Source organism: Poecilia reticulata, chromosome 6 (genome assembly GCF_904066995.2).
Source record: "Poecilia reticulata chromosome 6, P_reticulata-male-v2, whole genome shotgun sequence".
NCBI lineage: Eukaryota > Metazoa > Chordata > Actinopteri > Cyprinodontiformes > Poeciliidae > Poecilia > Poecilia reticulata.
The window spans coordinates 24,329,691-24,341,474 of NC_088835.1; the positions used below are offsets into that span (position 1 = coordinate 24,329,691).

The 11,784-nt window shown below is 37.1% G+C and overlaps 1 protein-coding gene across 8 annotated transcripts in view; it reads right to left on the reverse strand.

Moving 5' to 3' along the window:
• The window catches only part of megf11 (multiple EGF-like-domains 11), a 107,876-nt gene extending 96,858 nt beyond the window's left edge, over positions 1 to 11,018 (reverse strand). For 7 of the 8 annotated variants that reach the window (XM_017305510.2, XM_008412216.3, XM_008412213.3 and 4 more), the window contains exon 1: positions 10,625 to 11,017. The gene's annotated coding sequence lies outside the window, so the exon portion shown is untranslated. Of the gene's footprint in view, positions 1 to 10,624 lie in introns of all 8 variants that reach the window. The other variant, XM_017305511.2, reaches the window with a different exon arrangement.
• Between the last annotated feature and the right edge of the window lie 766 nt (positions 11,019 to 11,784).

The following is an 11,784-nucleotide window of genomic DNA, read 5'->3' on the forward strand; positions in this document are numbered from 1 at the left end:
AGTATGCCACATTGAAAAACAGTGCAGTATTACTTTATGTTGTAAATCTGCTCTTAATGTACAGTCTCTTGTTCTTATTTTTTACCTTTCTGTAAATCTGTGTGCCACAATTCTGCCTGTGACTTTGCAGCTGGTACATCAAAGGATGTTTCTATTCCATGTAGAGTTATTTCTTAGGGTTATGTGTTGCCCCCTTTTTCAGAGGACTGTATGCATTCCCATTCATTTACTCAATACCCTGAAAGTGTTTTTTTTTTGTTATATGCTCTTTGTCTGTCACAATTAAATCTACAGATGATTGTCTTTCAGAGAGGAGAAAGTTTTCTGTCAACAATTGTTTCAATTAAAAAAAAATAGAAATTGCAAAATTTGTCAGTTTAGTACAACACTCTACTTTTGTTGAACTTATGATTGTTAGACATTTACTAAAAAGTAAAAAAAGTAAAAAAAAATCAAGAATATCATAAAACGAGCATGCTGAAGTGGGTACAGGTTAAAATTTGTAATTAATATATGAAATCAAACAGCAGTTCTCTTTGTGGGATGGATTTCATGTTTTCAACCAAGTTTCCTGGATTGGCTCAGAGACATCTTCCACACAGAGAAGTTCAAACTGAAAACCTTATCTGGTTTCAATAGTTTCTATCAAAAATTGAGAAAACTTTAATGTTTCAATTTGCAATGCTATTTGGTGTTTTAAGACAACACAGGGCTATAGGAAACTTCAGTAATATTTGTCAACAGCATAGCATTTGGGCCCTTGCAAAGCGTCAATAGAGAAACCATGAATATTGTGACAAGAAACACAGGAGATGCTGAATAATGAATTAATGCCAAAATAAAAAATAACATACACATTTATACCAATTTTAAAGGTTAATTTAGTGTATTGTTTTAAAGATAAAGCTTCAATGCCAGAAAAAGACGAAATACCTGTTGTACTATAAACAAACAGGCGTCATTCTGCAAAGGGATTAATTTAGTTCTGATGCTAAAGATATGTAACAACCAATCACTGAAAAAAATATGGCACATCTATAAATCAAATACTGTACATAACCTGCGATTACTTGATTTGTAAATACTTTGCCACAAAAATATAGCATTTAAGCTTCTATTTGATAAAGGAAATAGCATGAAGAGAAAACTTTAGGCACTATAAATAAAACTGCAACCGGACACAGCTGGACAGACTGAAAAATGCAGAATAAACTTCATTTTTTATTCTTGGTATAAAAGGAGAGCCTTTGGAATTTCTCACAAGTCAGATGTGGTTTCATGAAGGAGAGGTTTCATGTCCAAAAATAGTCATTTTAAATGAACTTTTTGTGTCTGTGTGAAAGCTACATCTCCTACACCCCTCTTTAGATCAGTAGTGTACGCCCACTGCTCGTGTAGCACATTAACCTTCTGGTTCACTAGTCAATGACTGCAAGTGGAATGACCTGCCATCATGATTATTAAATCCGAAATTATGCTCCTGCTGCATTAATGATGCAACCAGGTGATCTCAGTTTGGTGAAACGAGAGCTCCATCAACTGGATTTGCATCAAAGATGGATGCACTTTTTTTTTCTTTTCTGTTGCCAGCTCAACCTTTCAAATGTCCTTGAATCCACTTGAACAAAACACATCTACTTAGATTTAATGCATCAAAAATATTAAAAATGCATGCTGCAATGCCCAGGCTGATGGATACAAAAGTATCCATATTTTCAGTGAATCCAACAATTTATTTTATAATTAAGATGTCATAGGTAATCGCTGATAAAATTACATACATTTTTATGGTGTACAAATAACAATTTGTACATCATAAAACAATTTAACAAACATGTTAAAATGTTATAGCTCTTTAAATAAAACCTGAATAATTCACTCCAACTGACATCCCTTGAAATGACAACATGGTATCTTAGTTCATCTTCCAATTACCTGCTCATCTTTTAGAAGTTGGTGTTTTTCTTGCCTCCTACAAGCACTTAATCTTTTTTTTTCTTTAACAGATTATGTCATATTGCAATTGTGTTCAGGCTTTTAGCTTACAATGGTTATAATTACTACGATGTCTAAAGTCAAGAAATATGTAAAAAGCATGAAAGAAAGGGCGCACAAAGAAGCACAGAACACAGCCAGAAGTCACAAAACAGAGATGACGTTACCAGGGTCGTATTTAGAAGGATGTGGGCTCCTGGACTTCAGCTAATTTATGGGCCCTGTTCACAAAAACATTTGGGGGATGTAAGCAAAAATGATGTTTATGTTGTGTAAAACATGATGACAACCTGCATCATTTTGAAGTTTCCAAAACCAGAAAAAAGCAATACGTGTAAGAGGTATAAATTGTAACACTAGTACAATACACATAAAAGTCATTTGAACACATATATGCACAAATAGGAATAACCTTACCAGCAAAACCAAATCCTTTTGCTCTAGAGATTCACATAAAGCTTCAATTGCATGACTTTCACTTGGTAGAAACTTCAGAAGGAGCTCCTGAGAGTGTCCTTCAGGTGACACATATCTTAGGATGAATGTAAGTTGAGCAACATGTGCAATATGTAAAGTCGAGTTAATAACTGACATTGAGAAGTTTTCTGCCCATTTTCACTTTACTGGATGTTTCTGATAAAACACAATTACTCTTTAGTGGAATGAAACTGTCACGCTTTAGGAGAATGATACGACGGGGTGCCTGCACCAGCATTGGAAACAGGAGTGAGAAGAATAAATGTAACCAGCTGCAACCGACAGCTGGCATTGGCATTTTTCTCTATGTAAAGATTTTAGACAGAGGTAAAGCTCCCTGATCTAGTTCTGTATACCCACACCTTGATGGGTACATATGAGCTGGAGTCGATCTTCTTTGCCAGACCAGCACTATCCTTAGGAGCTACGGCTTGGCTTGTATTGCTAATTCCCTTGTTTCATTATCCTAGGGCAAGAAATATTTCAAACAAAATATTTTTAGTGAACGAGACATACTCTTCTCACTTTTGCAAATCTCACCCACTCTCCTTACATAGCACAATATTTCTGGAAACAAACTGTGCCCTTAATCTCTACCACTAACGGCATAATTTTTTCAGAAATACCTTTTAAAAACAAAACAATGTTCAGTTTCCAGCAGCAGGCATCGTATTTCATTTATGGTCAATTTCAGTTGTAGAGACCTGAGGATCAAGAAGTCTAGAAAAATGTGATGGAGCTACTTATCCATCACTGAAAAAGGTTAGTGTGACTTATTTTTTGCTGTTTTGGTTAAAATATATGATCTCATTAATTACATATAAATTACTATATACATTTATTTCATTATATTTCACTGGTCTTAATATACTACGGGACTTGTTATCAACTTCAGTTGATAATTTTAATTCTGAACAATTCAGTTTGCATGAAAATGTCCTAAAAATTCAGTACAGCCTTCTTGCATTCTGAAAGCCTTTCTCAACGTTCTAAGCCTCTTTTCTCTCTCAGTTTTCATATAGCTGTGGCCAGCAGAAGTGCCTTATGCTGGAGCTGAAGATGCCTCTTATTTGTGCCCCAAAACTTAACCTCTTTGTGCAGGTTTGAGTGTGAAAGCATCACCTGCAAGGCGCAAGAAGAGATGGGACGCTCCACTAAGCTGGTGTATTATTCATGAGTCACTCCTGTTGAGAGGGCTGTTCTTCAGCATCCAAATCCCGGCTGTGGTTCAATCTGTGCTCTATTCAGTTTTCTGACTGCTGGCCATTGATCACAAGCAAGGTAACCAATGCTGAACAGGTACGGGAGCTTTATGGTAGGGAGCTTGAATCGCATCACTGATAGAACAAAGATCCATCAGCAGATGCTGGAAATGGTCCAAGTTTTTCTGCCGTAGCTGATCAGGGAATCTGAGGGGAGATGCATCTTGGCCATTTGGTAAGCTGTAGAAACGCAGCATGTGGCTGAGATGAGACACCAGTATGGTGAATGTCACATATTGATTAAAGCAGCCGCTGAAAAGAGGGCATGGCGTTCCATGCATTTCCATGTCTGAAACAAATTTCATAGAAAATATCTGCAGCACCAGGAAGCATAAAACAAAAAAAAAACCTGTAGTAAGGTCTGTCTGTGAAAGGTGCCAGAGGCAAGTATCACCTTCTAATGGGCCTCATAATATTAATGGACAGTTGAGCACAGTGAATCATTTGTCAACCTTAATCGTCTATCACACATCGAGAACCAAATGTGACAAGACCACAATACTTTCCCGTCTAGATGTGTCAGGATGATTATCTTCAGGCTGCAGAAGAACTATTTAATACGACATGTGAATCATTATTATCATATCTGTTAGCCCACTGAGATGTGGTCTACAGCCGCACTGACAACTTCCACAACAATATGTGACCTGGAGACTTAAGCCGAGTCATAGACAAAAAAATAATAAAAAATCAAGTCAGTTTGTTAACAATCATGTTTTTAATTTTAGTTATCTAAGAAATCTTGAAAACTGCATTGGATTTTGTCTTTGCACAACACATTTCAAATATCTACGTTGATTTATTAGTCATAAATGTCACAAACAGATGATGCTAAGAACATTTTTACAGACCTGTGTTTTAAACGCAGCTGGCAAGCAAAAAAAGGTTTTTCTTTGAAATACTGAAAATATGTGAAGCATGCCTGTTCAATATCTATTCCCTGTGGCACTCCACCTTGTTACATGTAACTTAATTTACAAACGCATTTGTGATATGCTTTTGTTTTTTTTTTTTTACTTTATTTTAGGTGTCCATTATTTAGGCTGTCACCTGGTGTGAATTTAATGTCACTCTAGCCATTGAAGTATTTTCTTTTTTCTGAAAAAGGCCTTGGTGTGTCCTGGACTAATTTTCCACATTTCATGTGTGACATCTTGAAGGTTTTCACTTTAGCTCAAAGAAAAAAATAATCCCTTTCTATAATCTGACTAATAAATTATTGCCTTTTCATATCTAAAATTTTTTTAAAAGTGAATCAGATTCATTTTGAGTCCTTTTCTCAATGTCTCAAAATGCTCTTAGAGCCTCTCAGTACCTTCTTGATGCTGTCAAATTAGCATTAAATATTAAATTTTGGCATGTTTCTGACAGGACCATATTTCAATTCTCTGCTTCTTCTTAGTAACCTCGGTACTCAGAAAAGAAGATTAGCAATAGTCTCTGTGATGTTTGAATAATTGATCAAATCATTTTTAGACTCCACACTAATTAGTAGCTAAAGCTCATATGCAAAGCCGAGGCAGGGAGTAAACTATAAGCGGAAAAACATATAACTGAGATGGAAAATGGGATTTTGCTGTCCAAGGCACAATGTTGAATAATAGCCTTATCAACAAAGCACAACACATCACAGCATGCTGAGATGTTATCACAGCTCATTTCCTCAGTTCATCCTGTGTTTCCAGCCGAATATGCGTTGTTCCCATATCCTTGCACTGCTACCAACATCCTATAAACAGAATACTCAGGTGCTCTGGCAGGGGTCTTTTCTGAAGACAGGGATGAAGAAAGTGGCATGGGTAAGCACATGCATCAGCAGTATTAGCAAAAAGTCATCAAACTCCCACAGGGGACGTGCTTGTCATTAAAACAAACCAGAAAAGAACTGATCAGTGCATTAATCAGGGATCACCCGCGTGTCCATGGCGGGCTGTGGTCCGTGGCACTCCTGTCCTGGGCTGCACCTGAGGGACGGCGGTGGGGGATTAACGTAGCTCCCCCCTGCAGCTTCAGTATCTGAAATCTGCCTGAGCTCATCATTTCTGTGCCTCGCTAAGAGACCATGGCTGGATATCAAGCTCAGGCAATCTATTCCTCCGCAGAGTGTTGGCTGACCAGCATCAATGCCACGCATTGTCAAATTATTAATTAAATGCATGCAAGCATAATCAGATGCAGACACAGCCAGACCTCTGGGACAGCAATTGAAGCAGAATCTAAATTGCAAACGTCTTGTTTTTCTTTTCTTTTTTTTTTGTGTGTGTTCTTTTTCAATGCCAGCCAGCTAAGCTGTTTTAAGGAGCAAAACCGTGTGGCTTTTAAAATTTAGCATCACTTTGCATTCATTCAGCTATGTTGTGATGCAAAACATGCACAACCATGACTTTGCTTTGATGATCAACACTCAAAGGAAAATTTGTGCTAATTCAAAAAACTTGTTTGTTACAAACGTTTGCTGGTTTTTCCGGTCAAAAAAAAAACAAACCCTACACCCCTCAGGCTATGCATAAATTTGTCTACATATATAGGACAGATGAGATGCAGGTGCATGCAGTGCTATATATTGTTTTCATTCCCTCTCTACAGTTCAAAATGTAAATGCCACAGCTTTCAGAACTAAAGAAAACTCTGCCTCCTGCCTCCGAATATTTCATTAACTTTTGTTAATGTAGTTGCTATGGCTCCAGGGTATTTGCTGAATGCTCATAGTACTTTTGCGGAAATAATAAGATCTATCACTCACTGCTGAGCAAAAACAGCTTCATTTGCAGAATAAAGGTCATTCTCGCTGTTACTTTTGAGAAAATCTGACGGAGAATGGCACGGTGTTCAAAACGCACCAAACCAAAAGAAACTACTCTGAAATATTACAGTCTATTGAGGTGCTCACATGTAATCTGGAAACTCAATTTCATATTTACAGGTGTGTCATTAGAATGTCATTGATAGGTTACTTTGGTCATTTCGTCTGAAGCAGTGAAACTTATTTTACAATGATTTCTCATCTACAGTAATATATTTCAAGAATTTAATTCTATTCATTGTGATGATGTGATGGCTTACAGCTGATAAAAACTCAGAATTAATTTCCTCAGAATATTAGAATACTGCATAATAGCAAGAAAAGGGGATTTTCAACACAGATATGTTGTGTTGTAGCCCTAATGGCCAACACCATCATGTGGGAGACTGCTGACTTGACAGGGTAAAAACACAAAAGGTCAGGAGCTGGTTGTCAACATAGTGTTCTATCCATGCACTCAACTTTCATTAATCGAAAGTTGAGTGGAAGAAAAACATGTGGCACTAAAGGCGCGTAACTGGCAGGAAAAGCCCAGAGTCTGAAGGAAGAGAGGAGAGCTGTTCATGTTTCCACCTGCTCAACCTCTTATGGAGTTGCTGATTGCATTTTCTTCTTCATCATCGGCACTTCAGCTCCTCTTCACATCACTAACAGTAGCAATGCTAGCTTTAATAATCATAGTATTGCTGTACTTGATGGGGGGATAAACTAGTCTGACATATCTAAATCCCAAAGAGAATTTATGGTGTAAGGAAAAAGATGAGAGCCAGCAGAGCAGACAATGCAGATGAGCTGCAATAAAGAACCCGGTTCTTTTAACGCCTGGTTCTTTTAATCTGGTTCTTTTAACACCACAGACTCCTCCTTGCTGCGCTGCATCAATGCAGTAATTAATGCAAAAGGTACCCTGACGATTACTGTACTGTGCATATAATGTACAGTACTTTTCAGTATTTCAAAAATACTTCTTTTTTTTTTTTTTCAAGAAACCGGATTATTGGGTTCCATTATTTGTAAAGCAAAATTATTTTTTAAAAAATCAACAGATATCTGGAAAATATCGCTGTTTACAATAAACCAATTCAATATGAGTTTACATTTTGAAATAAATTATATCAACATTTTAGTTATATTATAATCCTTTGAGATGTACCAGTGCAACGTTGAAATGGCTTTTTTTCAGATTTGCCCTTGCCAAGAAATTAACTCAATTCTAATAGTCAAAATTGTAAAATGTCAAAGTTATTCTGGGAGCTCCCTGTAGGAGAAGCTGCGGAGGGCGAAGCAGGCTTAAAGGAGACAATATTTCTAAACATATATGAGGTGCTGGCAAGTGTTTTCAAATCCTTTAATTCGTAAGAGATGAAAAGATTACTGAGCTTCTGTCTGAATTAGGAGCTGATCAAACATTAATTGCACGTATTAAAAAAAAAAAGAAGGAAAATACTGTCTTGTATGTGTCAAACAGAAATAGAAAATTGTGGACCGTTTTCACAGATTTCGTCTCTAAATTACCACGTGAACGTGTAGAATCCAATCCCCACACCATGGAAAGCAATTTTCCCTGTTTTTCATTAGAAGATGTTCTGGTGAAGTAAGAAAGCTGTCAGCCTTTTACAGGCCCGCTCTTTCATTAATCAGCACTAATTAAACATATTGATTAAGCCAAACATAGGGATTTCCAGCTGAAAGGCTTTACTAGACAGTAAAACATACACACACACACACACACACACACACACACACACGCAAACCTACATAAAATTCATGAGCAACCTTTGCACTCTTGTAGGATCCATTCGTTTGGAATAGCTCAGAAAAGTAAGACAGAGGTGTCTGCTCACTTCTCATTAAATAATGTCATAATTCACGTTTCAATGGCAAATTTTGTCCTTGGCTCTCTCCTGAGAGAGCTGAAACCGCTGAAGCTGAACTGAGTATCAATTTGCTTTCACCATCGATGAGCGGAAAAAACAACAAAAAAAAGAAAAGAAAAGATGTTTGAAATCACAGTTTCAACCTCAAAGGACCACCAGGTGGTTTACAGCAACAACCTGCAAATCACAAGATTTAATGAAAAGTCACTTTTCCTGAGGGGGATGGGTTTAAAGCTGCAAGTTACTTTACAGTGTGACCAAATGCACGCTGTGCCCCGGCAGACCGAATGAAAAGGCTGCCTGAGGTTCCAGAATAGACTTTCATTATAAATAATCCAACAATTCAAGGAAAATAGGGTCGCGTTCAATTTGTTCTCATTTTTTTTAATACTGATGAAACTTTAAGAAGTGTAAAAATAAAAAGTTAATTGAACATGATGAAAATTATTTTATCCGTTATCACACTAATCCGGCACTGCTCTCGAAGGAAAGAGTAGTGGTGGTGTGACAATTTTTCAGATAAAATTTCAAGAGAAAAAGAACATGTTAGTTTTTAATTAGGTACTGTGGAAAATAAGTTTACCGAAAGACAAATTTTGATTAGCTTAATGTCAGGATTGTTTATGAGGGGTAAAAATAACGAAAAAAGAAAAACAAGTACTTTATTAGATTAAAAACTTCACAAAAATTAGGAGAGAATTGATGTTCCACACTAGTTGGCTCTGAAAGTACTGAACCGAAAAACCATTCAACGAGTCGGAGAGCACAAAAATGTAAGAATTTAAATTACTTTAATAATTGATTTGAAATTGTTGTGACAATGGGATTCCTCATCTAACATCTTAATACAACGGCAAACAATATTTAAAAGTTAAACATTAGTTTCAATAATGTGAATTATTAATTTGGATTTCTGAGGATGTTTTTTGTTTGCCTAGTTATGTGGGGAGGGTGAGGATGAGGGAAACCAAACAATAAATCATTAAAGACTAAGAATGTTTATCCAGAGTAGTTAGAAATCTACTTATTTATTTAAAGCGCCTTATTTAAAACATTCTTTTTTACAACTACAACAAACATTACACCAATGCACACGCAAAGTGTCACTCTCAGGGTCAAAATGAAACCTGCGTGGCTCTGGTGCCGAGAAGCATTAGCGATGAATGACTTCATGACAAATTGCTATAATGCAGAGAGCCCATGCAGAGCATGTGCTGTAATATATGCAGCTCCAACAGGGCCAAACAACACTATCTACAGCAGTGATTCTGATTGCGTGGGTGTGTGTGTGTGTGTGTTTATCTGCGTTGTTTGCATTTAGCTGGGATTTGGTTTAAAGAAAGAAAAAAAAAAGATAGATTTTACAAAGGACCATCTTGGGCTGTTTATTTTTTCCCACAGAGAGACTCAGCCGCTGTAATGATTTCATTATCACACAGTGGTGCATGTCTGCTCGTTGGAGACTAATGCAAGTTTAATCAGCTGCTTCAGCTTGAACTCTATTGTCATCTAGTGGCTCAGGGATGACATAGCATGTCTAATTTCTAAATTCAAAATCACCGCTTTTCCTATAAGTCTTAGAAAATGAAGCATTTATTTACCAAGGTTTATAAACGAAATGGACGTGGGAAAATGTCCGTTTAAACATTCAATACGTGGTTGAAAATGCAAATTTATGAATCAACCAGATTCACAAAACTTCTCAGAAATCCGGAAAGCACACCAAAAAAAAAAAAAAAAAAAGATAACAATAAAGCAGCTCGGATTAATAATTCACCCTGCAACACATTTTAGACTCGTTAAGTCTTCAGGGGCTCCAATTCAGCTTTTACATAGCATAAACACATCTTCAAACTAGTACTTTTCGTGGCAGAGATGACTGAGACGCAAATGAAAACATCACATCGGCGAGCACGCTGCAATAGATTTTTAGGACTCTCTGGGATGATACAGCCTTTTCCTCTGGCAGAGAAAACACATTTCCAGGGATGGACTCGCCAACAGTCTAATCAAATAGAAAGCTAAACCAGCAGCAGCGCCAAAAAACACTGCACCGCAAGTTTATACGTGACATCGACAAAACGACAAAAAAAAAAAAAAGACATAGATTTGTCACACGCTGGCAATGATGGGACTGCCACACATCATCAGTCTCCTCTTTTTGACTTATTCAAGCCCGGTTTTTGGGACAAAAAGGCATTTAAACTCACCGTCGCTCGAGAAACCTGAAACTGCAAGTTGTCGCCCCACAGAACAGCAGAAATTAGTGCCTCCACTGCCCGACACGGAGCTCCATATGCCGAAAGTGGGAGCGCAGGTAGTTTGTGGAGTTCAAACTGAGCAGAAGTCAGGTGTGAGTGAGCGCCTCCGCCTCCTCCTCCCGGCTCTCTCTCCTCTCCACGGGGGGAAGCGCGGCCCACTTTAAACTCTGCTGACGTCATAGGTGCGGATGCTGCCCCCCAACACCCATCTCCATCCATCAACCCCACACCTCCACAAGCACACCCACTGTCCTGTCCGGTAACACCAACGACACTGGTGAAACAAACTGAAACCAGTCGGTGTACGGACCTGCTTACATTTTATTTGGACAGGTTTTAAATGTCTGAACCATTCCATCCGGTTAAAGGTGAACTTTCTCCCTCCAACATTGAAAATCTGTCGTATGACATCATTTTTAACATGTTCTAAATTGACATGTTAATTCATAATCCAGCCCACATAAATGTATCAGTTTTGCCATTCTCTGCTGGACACCAACCAAGACGACCTTTACAGCGAACCAATATCTAAATACCTAAAGATGAATTCTAATTAATAGCAAATAATTTTAGAGTAAAACAGTCAGAAATGAATATGCATGCTTAAAATGTATGTACTTTAAGTGACTAACATTTAATATGCTAAAAAACTGTTTGACTGTTTGGTTTGAAACTGGAAATAATTATTGGTTTGTGGTTAAGTTTAAAATGTAAGAATATACCTCAATAACAAGTTGGAAAGTAAAACAACCACGACGTTATTAGGAATCTTAGCTTCCAAGCAAGTCTCCCAAAACATTATCTCGTTGCAAAGTTGATATATTAAGCAATACATTTAGAAAATGAAATGAAATAGAAATAACTGAATGGCTGATATTTAATATCCCCTAAAATTCCAGTTTGTAGTGAAGATTGGAAAAGTTTAAAGTCTAAAAGTGTAAAGTCTACAACCTATACATTATTAGACACTTGGTCTTTTTTTTTTGGAATCCATCAAGGATCATTTATGTTCTTTTCATACACGACTAAAATATTCAAAATTATATGGTGTAAAAGTAGGCAAATTGCCTGGAAAGACTAAATTATTATAATTAAAAGCTATATATTTC